The following is a 14844-nucleotide window of genomic DNA, read 5'->3' as shown; positions in this document are numbered from 1 at the left end:
ATAACTTAGCTACGAGACATTAATGTAAAAAGGTTGAACATAACTTACAATGATTAAAAATAGCGTAGCGTTACACGGACAGAATTTCGACTTACACCCTTACAATATTCGCTAACATACCCTTATTATTAGAATTATAATTAAAATTAAAATATAAATTATATATATATATATATATATATATATATATATATATATATCGTTTACGTATGATAAGAGAAGAAAAAGATTATGAATTGTGATCAGAATTCGGTTGGCTTTATAGGGATTTTCAATTTTTGGGGCTCCGCGACTCGCGGTAAAATCCTCTTCAAACTCCGCGAGTCGCGGAGAATGAATTTACAGCTCAGTCCTTGGAGTCTTTCTCTGCCGACGGTTTTTATTTATAAATATAATATATATATATAATTAATATAATTAATTATATATTATATTATATTTATATACCTAGTTAACTTGTAATTTTTAGTCCGTTGCGTCGAGCGTTGAGAGTTGACTCTGGTCCCGGTTCCGGATTTTCGAACGTCCTTGCGTACAATTTTATATTTTGTACTTTGCGTTTTGAATCTTGTACTCTTGTAATTTCGAGACGTTTCTTATCAATAATTGGAACCTTTTTGATTGTCTTTTGTACTTTTGAGCTTTTTGGTCGTTTGCGTCTTCAATTCGTCGAATCTGTCTTTTGTCTTCACCTTTTATTATTTAAACGAATATCACTTGTAAATAGAACAATTGCAACTAAAAGCTTGTCTTTCTTGAGGAATAATGCTATGAAATATATGTTCGTTTTTAGCATTATCAGTAAGCTACTGGTCAGACACGATCTATAATCTTGAATGGTCCAATGTACCTTGGATTTAGTTTCCCCCGTTTACCAAATCGAACAACGTCTTTCCAAGGTGAAACCTTAAGCATGACCATTTCTCCAATTTCAAACTTTATATCTTTTCTTTTACTGTCCGCGTAGCTCTTTTGTCGACTGTGGGCGGTTTTCAATCTTTGTTGAATTTGGATGATTTTCTCGGTAGTTTCTTGTATTATCTCCGGACCCGTAATCTGTCTATCCCCCAATTCACACCAACAAATCGGAGACCTGCACTTTCTACCATAAAGTGCTTCAAACAGCGCCATCTCAATGCTTGAATGGTAGCTGTTGTTGTAGGAAAATTCTGCTAACGGTAGATGTCGATCCCAACTGTTTCCGAAATCAATAACACAAGCTCGTAGCATGTCTTCAAGCGTTTGTATCGTCCTTTCACTCTGCCCATCAGTTTGTAGATGATAGGCAGTACTCATGTCTAGACGAGTTCCCAATGCTTGTTGTAATGTCTGCCAGAATCTTGAAATAAATCTGCCATCCCTATCAGAGATAATAGAGATTGGTATTGCATGTCTGGAGACGACTTCCTTCAAATACAGTCGTGCTAACTTCTCCATCTTGTCATCTTCTCTTATTGGCAGGAAGTGTGCTGACTTGGTGAGACGATCAACTATTACCCAAATAGTATCATAACCACTTGCAGTCCTTGGCAATTTAGTAATGAAATCCATGGTAATGTTTTCCCATTTCCATTCCGGGATTTCAGGTTGTTGTAGTAGACCTGATGGTTTCTGATGTTCAGCTTTGACCTTAGAACACGTCAAACATTCTCCTACATATTTAGCAATATCGGCTTTCATATCTGGCCACCAAAAATGTTTCTTAAGATCCTTGTACATCTTCCCCGTTCCAGGATGTATTGAGTATCTGGTTTTATGAGCTTCTCTAAGTACCATTTCTCTCATATCTCCAAATTTTGGTACCCAAATTCTTTCAGCCCTATACCGGGTTCCGTCTTCTCGAATATTATGATGCTTCTCCGATCCTTTGGGTATTTCATCCTTTAAATTTCCCTCTTTTAAAACTCCTTGTTGCGCCTCCTTTATTTGAGTAGTAAGGTTAGTGTGAATCATTATATTCATAGATTTTACTCGAATGGGTTCTCTGTCCTTTCTGCTCAAGGCGTCGGCTACCACATTTGCATTCCCCGGGTGGTAACGAATCTCAAAGTCGTAATAATTCAACAATTCAATCCACCTACGCTGCCTCATATTCAGTATTAAATATGTGTTGAAGACTTTTGTGGTCGGTATATATAATACTTTTGACCCCATATAAGTAGTGCCTCCAAGTCTTTAATGCAAAAACAACCGCGTCTAATTCCAAATCATGCGTCGTATAATTTTGCTCGTGAATCTTCAATTGTCTAGACGCATAAGCAACACCTTCGTCCATTGCATTAATACACAACCGAGACCTTGCTTTGATGCGTCACAATAACTCACAAAATCATCATTCCCTTCAGGCAATGACAATATAGGTGCCGTAGTTAGCTTTTTCTTCAATAATTGAAACGCCTTCTCTTGTTCATCCTTCCATTCAAATTTCTTCCCTTTATGCGTTAATGCATTTAAGAGTTTTGCTATTTTGGAGAAATCTTGGATGAATCTTCTGTAGTAACCAGCCAATCCTAAAAATTGACGTATATGCTTCGGAGTTTTTGGGGTTTCCCACTTTTCAACGGTTTCGATCTTTGCCGGGCCCACCTGGATACCTTCTTTGTTCACTATGTGACCGAGGAATTGAACTTCTTCCAACCAAAATGCACACTTTGAAAACTTAGCGTACAGTTTTTCTTTCCTCAATACTTCTAGCACTTTTCTCAAATGTTCTTCGTGCTCTTGATCATTCTTTGAGTAAATAAGTATGTCATCGATGAAAACAATGACAAACTTGTCAAGATATGGCCCACACACTCGGTTCATAAGGTCCATGAACACAGCTGGTGCGTTAGTCAATCCAAACGGCATAACCATAAACTCGTAATGAGCATAACGTGTCCTAAAAGCAGTTTTTGGAATATCATCCTCCTTTACTCGCATTTGATGATATCCAGAACGTAAATCGATCTTCGAATAAACCGAATAGCCTTGTAGTTGATCAAATAAGTCGTCAATTCTCGGCAGTGGATAACGGTTTTTGATGGTAAGTTTGTTCAACTCTCTGTAGTCAATACACAACCTAAATGTACCATCCTTCTTCTTGACAAACAAAACAGGAGCTCCCCATGGTGATGTGCTTGGTCGAATGAAACCACGTTCTAATAGTTCTTGCAGTTGGCTTTGCAGTTCTTTCATCTCGCTGGGTGCGAGTCTATAAGGAGCACGAGCTATTGGTGCAGCTCCTGGTACAAGATCTATTTGAAATTCAACAGATCGATGTGGAGGTAGTCCCGGTAATTCTTTCGGAAATACATCGGAAAAATCTTTTGCGACGGGAACATCATTGATGCTCTTTTCTTCAGTTTGTACTTTCTCGACGTGTGTTAGAACATCATAGCAACCTTTTGTTATTAGTTTTTGTGCCTTCAAATTACTAATAAGATGTAGCTTCATGTTGCCCTTTTCTCCGTACACCATTAAGGGTTCTCCTTCTTCTCGTACAATGCGAATTGCATTTTTATAACATACGATCTCTGCTTTCACCTTCTTCAGCCAGTCCATGCCAACTATTACATCAAAACTCCCTAACTCCACTGGTATCAAATCAATCTTAAATATTTCGCTACCCAGTTTAATTTCTCGATTCCGGCATATATTATCTGCTGAAATTAATTTACCGTTTGCTAATTCGAGTAAAAATTTACTATCCAACGGCGTCAATGGACAACTTAATTTAGCACAAAAATCTCTTGTCATATAGCTTCTATCCACACCCGAATCAAATAAAACGTAAGCAGATTTATTGTCAATAAGAAACGTACCAGTAACAAGCTCCGGGTCTTCCTGTGCCTCTGCCGCATTAATATTGAAAACTCTTCCGCGGCCTTATCCATTCGTGTTCTCCTGGTTCGGGCAATTTCTAATAATGTGGCCCGGTTTTCCACATTTATAACAAACTACATTGGCATAACTTGCTCCGACACTACTTGCTCCGCCATTACTCGTTCCGACACCATTTGTTCCTTTCGTTCTATTAACCCCTGGTCCGTAGACCTCACACTTCGCCGTGCTATGACCATTTCTTTTACACTTGTTGCAAAATTTGGTGCAGAACCCCGAGTGATACTTTTCACACCTTTGGCATAACTGCTTCTGATTGTTGTTGTTGTTGCGGTTGTTATTGTTGTTGGGATGATTGTTGTAGTTGCTGTTGTTGTTGTTGTTGTTGTTGTTGTTGTTGTTGTTGTTGTTGTTGTTGTTGTTGTTGTTGTTGTTGTTGTTGTTGTGTTGTTGTTGTTGTTGTTGTTGTTGTTGTTGTTGTTGTTGTTGTTGTTGTTGTTGTTGGGCCGTTTGTTGTAGTTGCGATGGATGTTGCGATTGTTGGGATAATTGTTGCGATTATTATTGTAATTGCTGTTGTTGTTGTATTGGTGATTCTTATCACCGTTTTCCTCCCACTTTCTTTTGACTTGCTTCACATTGGCCTCTTCAGCCGTCTTTTCTTTAATTCTTTCCTCAATCTGGTTCACTAGTTTGTTAGCCATTCTACATGCCTGTTGTATGGAGGCGGGCTCGTGTGAACTTATATGTTCTTGGATTCTTTCCGGTAATCCTTTCACAAACGCGTCGATCTTCTCTTCCTCATCTTCGAACGCTCCCGGACACAATAGGCACAATTCTGTGAATCGTCTTTCGTACGTGGTAATATCAAATCCTTGGGTTCATAACCCTCTAAGTTCTGTCTTGAGCTTATTGACCTCGGTTCTAGGACGGTACTTCTTGTTCATCAAGTGCTTGAATGCTAACCACGGTAGTGCGTAAGCATCATCTTGTCCCACTTGCTCTAAATAGGTATTCCACCATGTTAACGCAGAACCTGTGAAGGTATGCGTAGCGTACTTCACTTTGTCCTCTTCAGTACACTTACTTATGGCAAACACCGATTCGACCTTCTCGGTCCACCGTTTCAATCCGATCGGTCCTTCAGTTCCATCAAATTCTAAAGGTTTGCAGGCAGTGAATTCTTTATAGGTGCATCCTACACGATTTCCTGTACTGCTAGATCCAAGGTTATTGTTGGTATGTAGCGCAGCCTGTACTGCGGCTATGTTTGAAGCTAGAAAAGTACAGAATTCCTCTTCATTCATATTCATGGTGTGTCGAGTAGTCGGTGCCATTTCCTTCAAAATAGTCAAATGGAACAAGTTAATCATACAGAATATTAAGAGTAGTTAATAGTATTTCGTAGCATAATATGAACTCATTTATAAAAGCTTTTTCTTCATATTAGCGTTTTATAAGTTTAAATTCGAGTAGTACCTACCCGTTAAGTTCATACTTAGTAGCTAATATACAATTCAACTACTACAATTCTATATGAAAAACTGATTATAATAATATTTCGCGTTCAAACTTTTATACAATATTTTACAAACTTACAATACCGCTTATTTTACATAAAGCATGAAATATAGCACACAATAACTTTGATACAAGATAGTTGTGAAGATAATTCTAGCTAGTACACAAGTCGTTCAGCAAAGGCAATAAAGACACGTAATTCATACGTCCAGAAACAAGTCATGCATTCTGGTTTTACTAGGACTACTTCCCATCCTTGGTCTTGTGGAACATAACCGTTATGGCCGTTGATAAGACATCGTGTTGTAACGTCGTCAAAGGGACGAGGGTTACGTAATGACCAACAGTCTCGTAATAACCTAAAAACCTCATTTCTTACCCCAATTACCGACTCCGTCACTTGTGGGAACGTTTTGTTTAATAGTTGTAGCCCGATGTTCTTTTTCTCACTTTGGTGAGAAGCGAACATTACTAACCCGTAAGCATAGCATGCTTCTTTATGTTGCATGTTAGCCGCTTTTTCTAAATCATGAAGTCCTATATTCGGATACATTGAGTCAAAATAATTTCTTAACCCGTTGCGTAAAATAGCATTTGGGTTCCCCGCAATATATGCGTCAAAGTAAACACATCGTAACTTATGGGTTTCCCAATGTGATATCCCCCATCTTTCAAACGAAAGTCTCTTATAAACCAAGACATTCTTGGAACGTTCTTCGAATGTCTTACAAACTGATTTCGCCGTAAATAGTTGTGCCGAAGAATTCTGACCGACTCTAGACAAGATTTCATCAATCATGTCTCCGGGTAGGTCTCTTAAAATATTGGGTTGTCTATCCATTTTGTGTTTTTATACTGTAAAATAGACAAGAGTTAGATTCATAAAAAAAAAATACTTATTAATACAAGCAATTTTTACATATATCATAAAGCATAAGCACACTATATTACATATATTACACCACACGAATACAACTATCTTATTCTGACTTGCTCATTTCTTCTTCTTCGGTTTTGGTTCATCTTGCCAAGTTTCTAGGGATATATGATGTTCCCCTAATACGAGCTGTCGTTTTCCACAACGGTTTAGAAAAACCTGGTGGTTTAGAGGTTCCCGGGTCATTGTTACAACTTAAGGACTTCGGGGGTTGACGATACATATAAAGTTCATTGGGGTTGGAATTAGATTTCTCTATTTTTATGCCCTTTCCCTTATTATTTTCTTTTGCCTTTTTAAATTCAGTTGGGGTAATTTCTATAACATCATCGGAATTCTCGTCGGAATCCGATTCATCGGAGAATTGGTAATCCTCCCAATATTTTGCTTCCTTGGCGGAAACACCATTGACCATAATTAACCTTGGTCGGTTGGTTGAAGATTTTCTTTTACTTAACCGTTTTATTATTTCCCCCACCGGTTCTATTTCCTGTAGTGACCCGGAAATTTCCAACCAAATTTAAACTTAATCTTTGAATGTTTTCGACACGATAAACAAAGTCACTTTAAAATGAAACTCAAAATGTTTGAACTATTTCATGGAATCATTTGACCTCTGACTATTTCCCTACGATTCACGAACAATTATTTGTAAATAAATATGTACAGGTGTGTATGCATATATAAATGTAAATAATTATAACAATTGGAAATAATAGAATTTAACCATTTGAAATTAAGAATTATTATTATTATTAAGTATTGCCAGTAAGAATTATTATTGTATTTATTATTATTATATACATCATATAATTAATAACATGTAATGTTAATATATAATATAATAAAATTAATTATAAATTTAAAATAAAATTGTTATAGTAATATTAATATTACTTTCAATATTAAAATCTATATGGGTATTATCAATATTATTACAAAAATGAATATAAGTATAAATTGTAATATTATTATTACTAATATTATTGTAATTAGTATTATTATTAGTGTTATTAATAATGTCATTATTATCATTAAAATTATCATTTTTGTTATTACTAATATCATTATATTGTTATTATATTTACTTTTATTAGTATTATAAGTATTTCTATAATTAATATTGTTAGTATTTCTATTTCTATAATTAATAATAAGTACTATAAATATAACCTTTATTTCTATTATTATTACTAATATACATATTTATTGTTAAAATTGATTATATACTTTAGAAACACAGGTACAAATATATAACAGATAATAAATATATAACAGATAAATAAATAAACATAGTTATATTGCATACATATATATATATATATATATATATATATATATATATATATATATATATATATATATATATATATATATATATATATATGATACTGATACAGTATGTAATGGTTAACCATCACAATCAATTTTGTTTAATTACTGAACCTGATTGGTACTATATTCGAAATCCATTCAGCTATAATACAAATTCTGTTACCTATCTCAATCTATCAATTTCTATCTATCTTTATGTATATCATTATCTATCGATCTAATATCTAATGATACATACATGTATGCACTGATATATAACAATGAAACCAAACATTTCTTTTTCTTCTCTTACTATACTGACAACCAAAGTGACCATCGAAAATCTGCTGCCATCGCCCACTTGCAGAAACTACGCTACACGATTATCATGGTCGAACTATTTGCTATTACTCCATCACCTCACGGCCACCTCGAAAACCATCACTATCTCACCATCCTCAACACCTTCATCAAATCGTCACCACCACCTCCTCCGGTAACCATCATACGAACCACCACCATCACTTCAAACTCGTCACCTTCTAACACCTTAACCCATCTCCATGAATAATCACCATTCTTTATTCTTGATATCTGTTTTCAACCGAAGACCCATGACTGCTATTGTGAAGTTGCAGCCTCCTGAATTGACCCAAACACCATTCGATCACCTTTGTAAGTGTCTTGCTCAACTATAACCACCTCTCCATCCTGTCTCTCTCTACTCCCTCTCTATATTTTTTTTTCGAGAACACCATGGATACAACTTGCCACCTTCGGTTCATCTCTTTCATCAAAAACAAACATTAAATCACTAACACCACAATCACCATCGATACTGTGTTGCTATTGTTGTCGTACTTCTAGTCACCAAAGCAACCACAATCACCAACTTAAATTACTAATGGACACCTGTAAGAACCAACAAACCAAATCTGCAAATCGTTGTTTATATTGCTATATACCTGCTTCTGTCCCCTTCGCTAATGCTGTATTTTCTTTGCTGCTAGAACCATCACCAAATTCACTGATGTGATTCTTCCGGTATCAAACTTAACAGCTACAGCTGCTATATTTTTTTTCTGTTTTATTCGAAGTTTATCATGAAGTACAGCGTCTTCTCTTTTGCTTCTGTTTTCTAAATAAATGCCCCACATAACTCACTATCAAACTCACCAAAGAGGGCATTATCGATACTATTATTATGTCCCCCACTTCCATTATGTTATTCAAGATTAATGATATTAAAGTATAAATTGAACGGACCCTAATTAATATAACATAATAATTGGGACCGGCTTATTAGTCATGATTATAAACTGGTATTCCTTTTGAAATGAATGGTCTGGGGTACTCGATTTAGTTGTAACCGGTTTGCTATTGGGCCGTGTTACTTGGGCCGAAGATCCACTTCCATTTACTGTGAACCGTGGGCTTGTGTTCTTGTTTAGGCCGAAGGCCTGTTGTTCTTTTTATTGGGCTGTAAGATTGTGAGCATGTTATGACAAATAATGATCAGGATATATATATATATATATATATATATATATATATATATATATATATATATATATATATATATATATATATATATATATATATATATATATATATATAATGATGATAATCGTGGTGGTGACGGGTTATAAACGAATAAGATGAAGATACTTATGGCTATGATATACACAATGAATGATGATGATAATAAATGGCGATATTGATAAGAATAGACAAGGGATTATATGATTTTATGATAGAATGATTATGATGTTCGATGGCGATAATGATCACCATATACGATGACGAATATGTGGGTATAACTCTTATTATCATTAATAATATAATTAGTATTATTGTTGTTATTAATGTTATTTTGTATCATTATGATTACTAGTGTGAATATTAATATTATTACTAGAAAATAATACTATGACTATATTATAAAAGAAGTGATTAACATTAGGAAATAATAAGATGAATAAGATTATGATTATGACCATGAATCTGATTAAGGTAATCACAACCGAGAAGTATAATTATAAGTGCGTGAATGATTAAGATAAAAAAAATATAAATATTTATGAGTATGATTATAACTAAGTCATGATTGAATAAAAATTATCATTTTTATTAAAAATTATTATTTATGTTAAAAGTATTATTATCATTATTATTTCTATCATTATTATTATTACCATTAAACATGATTTTATTATTATAACTATTATTATTATTATTATTATTATTATTATTATTATTATTATTATTATTATTATTATTATTATTATTATTATTATCATTATTATTATTATTATTATCATAAAAAGATACAAATTTTTATTTATTATTATTGATATTGTTTTACAAATAAATAACTATATAAGAATATATTTAAAACATATCGCATAACAAAATTAATTTTTTTCATAATAAACATTAATTATTTATCTAAAGTGTATAAAATAAATATAGTCAATATAGTTACCAATGAAACATACAAGATTATTGAAATAACAATTAATAATAATATCTAAACTTATTCGATTATAAATATATGTTTTAATAAATATATGAATAATATAGGTTCGTGAATCCGAGGCCAACCCTACACTTGTTCGTTATCGTCATATGTATTTTTACTACAAAATACATTAGGTGAGTTTCATTAATCCCTTTTTAAATGCTTTTGCAATATATATTTTTGGGACTGAGAATACATGCGCTGTTTTTATAACTGTTTTACGAAATAGACACAAGTAATTGAAACTACATGATATGGTTGAATGATCGAAATCGAATATGCCCCTTTTAGTCTGGTAATCTAAGAATTAGGGAACAGACACCCCAATTGACGCGAATCCTAAGGATAGATCTATCGGGCCAAACAAGCCCCATCCAAAGTACCGGATGCTTTAGTACTTCGAAATTTATATCATGTCCGAAGGAGGATCCCGGAATGATGGGGATATTCTTATATGCATATTGTGAATGTCGGTTACCAGGTGTTCAATCCATATGAATGATATTTTTGTCTCTATGCATGGGACGTATGTTTATGAAATGGAAATATGAAATCTTGTGGTCTATTAAAAATTATGAAATGATTATTTATGTTAAACTAATGAACTCACCAACCTTTTGGTTGACACTTGAAAGCATGTTTATTCTCAGGTACAAAAGAAATCTTCCACTGTGCATTTGATCATTTTAAAGATATTATTTGGAGTCATTCATGACATATTTCAAAAGACGTTGCATTCGAGTCGTTGAGTTTATCAAGATCATTATTAAGTCAATTGTAGTTGGATATATTATGAAATGGTATGCATGTCTGTCAACTTTAGATGAAATGAAAGATTGTCTTTTCAAAACGAATGAAATGTTTGTAAAATGTATCATATAGAGGTCAAGTACCTCGCGATGTAACCAACTATTGTGAATCGTTTGTAATCGATATGGACTTTGTCCGGATGGATTAGGACGGGTTCTTTCAGTTGGTATCAGAGCGGTGGTCTTAGCGAACCAGGTCTGCATTAGTGTGTATGACTGATAAGTCGTTAGGATGCATTAGTGAGTCTGGACTTCGACCGTGTCTGCATGTCAAAAGTTTTGCTTATCACTTTTGTCAGAAATCGTCTGCTTATCATCCTTAGGGAATCACTTGCTTATCATTCTTAGTCTAGATACATTTTACTGCATCGACTGCATGAATAGTGTATAGACGAAATTCATATCTTATCGTATCTACTAATTTACATATTAGCGTATCTGTTATTGTTACCTTTGCCTGACAGCTTCCGTAGATTCCTCCGTAACTTAGGGGATTTTAGTATTATATATGCATATGTAAATTATGTATTGCAGGGTACTAATCTACATCTTATAATCTATTTCTTATCGAAAATCCTCCATCTGTTCGTAGGAGATGAATCCTGCAACCAGTTCGAGTTCCTCAGATTCCGATAGCCATTCCGATAGTTATTCCGACAGATATTCCGACATAGATGTTCACCTAAGCTCCGAAAACAGCGTCATCGGCATGAATCAACCAATCAGCCATTATCAATTCATCTGATGGGTTCGTAGTCGACTTAATTAATGGAAACGCGCAGAAGGCAATCCGTTCCACCAACCGAATTCACCTCTTGACAATGAACCTGAAGCGTTTACCGGCGAACCTGTTCGAGACACCATTTTCAATCTCATTTCAGGGTAACTCGACAAGATTATATTCTATCCACAACTCTGAACCTTATTCATCCGCTCGTTCCGAACGACAATCATCCTGAAGTAATAAGTCAACGAACTTCGCGCTCGAATAATCAATTCGGAGAATATGGTGCAAAATGTACCAGCTTCAGTAACATCACCGGCACCAACAGTACCATCAATAACAGCACCAGTACCATCAACAATCCATGCTTCAATATCATCATCTGTACTTTGAGTATGATCTTCGTTCTACGTATCGTTCTACCTCATTTATCTTCGTTCGACATGGCGAATATGTAATCTCTAAAGTTTTAGAGATTATTTATTCTAGTTCCAACCGAAAAGCAAATGAGCTAATATCATATTAACTCATTAAATCCATGAATACATCTGAAGAAAATATATATGTATATATGTTTTCATAAAGATTGTAATTAAAAATTCTCTTGTACAAACTGTTAATGGTGAAAATATTTTAACGGGTAGGTAATACCCGAGGAATATTTAAATTTCACATTAATAAGTTACATTGTACGTTCTTCGAATCTGTTTCAACAGTCATATACTATCCTACTTACATCCACCGATATACAAATCCATTCACCACAGAATAACCATATTCATCCAATTTTATATTTGGATTTTGATTTATCAGAATCCAACAAGGGGCATAATGAAGAAAACATTTGACAAAATAAAATTTGTTAGAAACAAACAAATTAACTATGAGAAATTTTGTTAAGACTCTACGCTAACTGTTCCTAGCTAATTGTTCCTAGCTAACTGATTACATTTTATTTATCGCAATTTAATTATCGCAATTTACATTCTCGCAATTTTATTTATCGACATTTAATTTCTGTTATTTACTTTACGCACTTTATTTATCGTCATTTAAATTTCTGTTATTTATTTTTACGCACTTTAAATATCGGGACACGTATACAAGGTTTTGACATATCATATCGACACATCTATATATATTATTTGGAATCACCATAGACACTCTATATGCAGTAATGATCGAGTTCTCTATACAGGGTTGAGGTTGATTCTCAAATAATATATATACTTTGAGTTGTGATCGAGTCTGAGACGTATACGGGTCACGATACGTATTAATTAATTCGAATATTGTATATTAAACTATATATGAATTATTGGACTGTTACTGTGGACTATTAACTGTGGACTACCAACACTGTACAATTAAAATGAATTAAAATATTGATTATAACATATGAAACTAAACAATTCTTCAAGTTTGCCACTTGCTTTCATTTTAAACCCCATTCGTATCATCACAATTACAATCTGCGTTCAAACCTTTCATGATTCTTGAAAACACCTCAATCGATAGGATGACTCAACCGCACTTCATCTACGGGAGAAAAGATTGATGCATTTAGTTATGCATCTGAAAAACTCTCGAAAACTGAGTAAACGTTTAACACATAGTTGTGCTAATTCCTTTAGTGTTATTATTACCCAAAATAACTTGGTAATTCCTTTCAAAGTAGCAAATTTTGTCACAGCTCCAGCAAATCAACTTCGACTTTTCGTTCGAAACAACCTTATTATCACCTTGATTTATATGTATGCTCTTTTATTGTTACCAGGGAACCTTTCATATTCCACCATATTACCATCAGCGTTTAATCATCTAAAAACACAATTTTCCTGAAACCACCTCGGATTAATAACCGATGATTAAGATATCACAGCATTAAATGCAGAGGAAACAGAAAAAAATGGTAGATGGCCTAAACAACCAAAAGTTTGATGATAAAGAAAGGAGTGTTAGGAACGCTCGATAGAAAATTGGGTATTGAAAAACAGATTAAGCTACCCATGAAGGAGACCAAGGACAAATACAAGAACCAAACCCTGTATTTAAAGAATCCTGATGATTCTGTTTCTGATGAAATCTTTAGCGAATACCTTACTCCTTAACCGCTCTAAATCATCGTGAATGAATTTCTTCATCACAATTTGGTTCTAACATTCTAAGATATTATCGTATCTTTCATTGTTAATATCCTCAATATTTCTGAAGATATCTTCATAAATATTCTCGTCCGATATTAATTATCTCTCCACGCTATCTGTGTTATCTCATGAAAGGAAACTGTTTTAGTTTCTATATTCTATAAATCTTTGAATTTAAATTATGAATGTTTTTGAAGTAGTGTTGGGAACTGATGCATGAGTTAGTATAATATAATGACACTTGATCAACGTGATTATATTATAGTAAGTCATGCTGAGTTTCTAATGAGACGTGATGATCCACAGATCATAACGTCATCACGTACCATGTTACATAACTCTTTCATTCTGCGTAACTTCTGAACATATCAAAAATATATATTCTTGATAGTTCTATACTCAGTGATTCGGATAATTTGACAAATCAAATCGTGCTAATACCTTCTTTCTTATTTAGAACATGATGTTTATCCAAAATTCCATACTCACGAATTCTGGACCATTACTCGCTTTACTAGAGGTTGGGAGGATAATAAAAAGGCAAAGAGATCCAAAATATAAGAGAAAATATAAAGCCCAATGACAACACCGAAATTACAAACCGTGGATATCAGTACGTATAGCAATATAAAGACACGGGAGGATTATAAATACAATAATCCCAAGAGCATAATAGAAATAAACAAATTCTTCAGGTGGGAGTTGGAAAAGAAGAACGATCATTGCGATAGTTAGAATAAGAACAAGGATCAGAACAGGGTTAAGCATTTTCATAAATCTTTTGAATTTGGGAATTAAGTATAGAAGTGATGAAAATAAATGGAACAGAAAAGGTAAATTTATAAAGAAAATACCAGACGTAGTAATCGGGGCAGATCACCGTATTTAATTAAAGAGATCTTAATTTCCATAAATCCCGAAGAATAAGATCTTATAGATCTTCAAGATTTTCTTTAAATCCCTTGAATTCCGGAATTCAACCAAGGCAATGTCAAAAGTTAAGATGCGCCTTATTTTCTAAATTCAAACCTGACTACGTCAAAAGTTAA

This window comes from Rutidosis leptorrhynchoides, chromosome 4, assembly GCF_046630445.1.
Source record: "Rutidosis leptorrhynchoides isolate AG116_Rl617_1_P2 chromosome 4, CSIRO_AGI_Rlap_v1, whole genome shotgun sequence".
Lineage (NCBI taxonomy): Eukaryota > Viridiplantae > Streptophyta > Magnoliopsida > Asterales > Asteraceae > Rutidosis > Rutidosis leptorrhynchoides.
The sequence above is the reverse complement of the archived record's forward strand: the minus strand, read 5'-3'. Positions refer to the sequence as shown.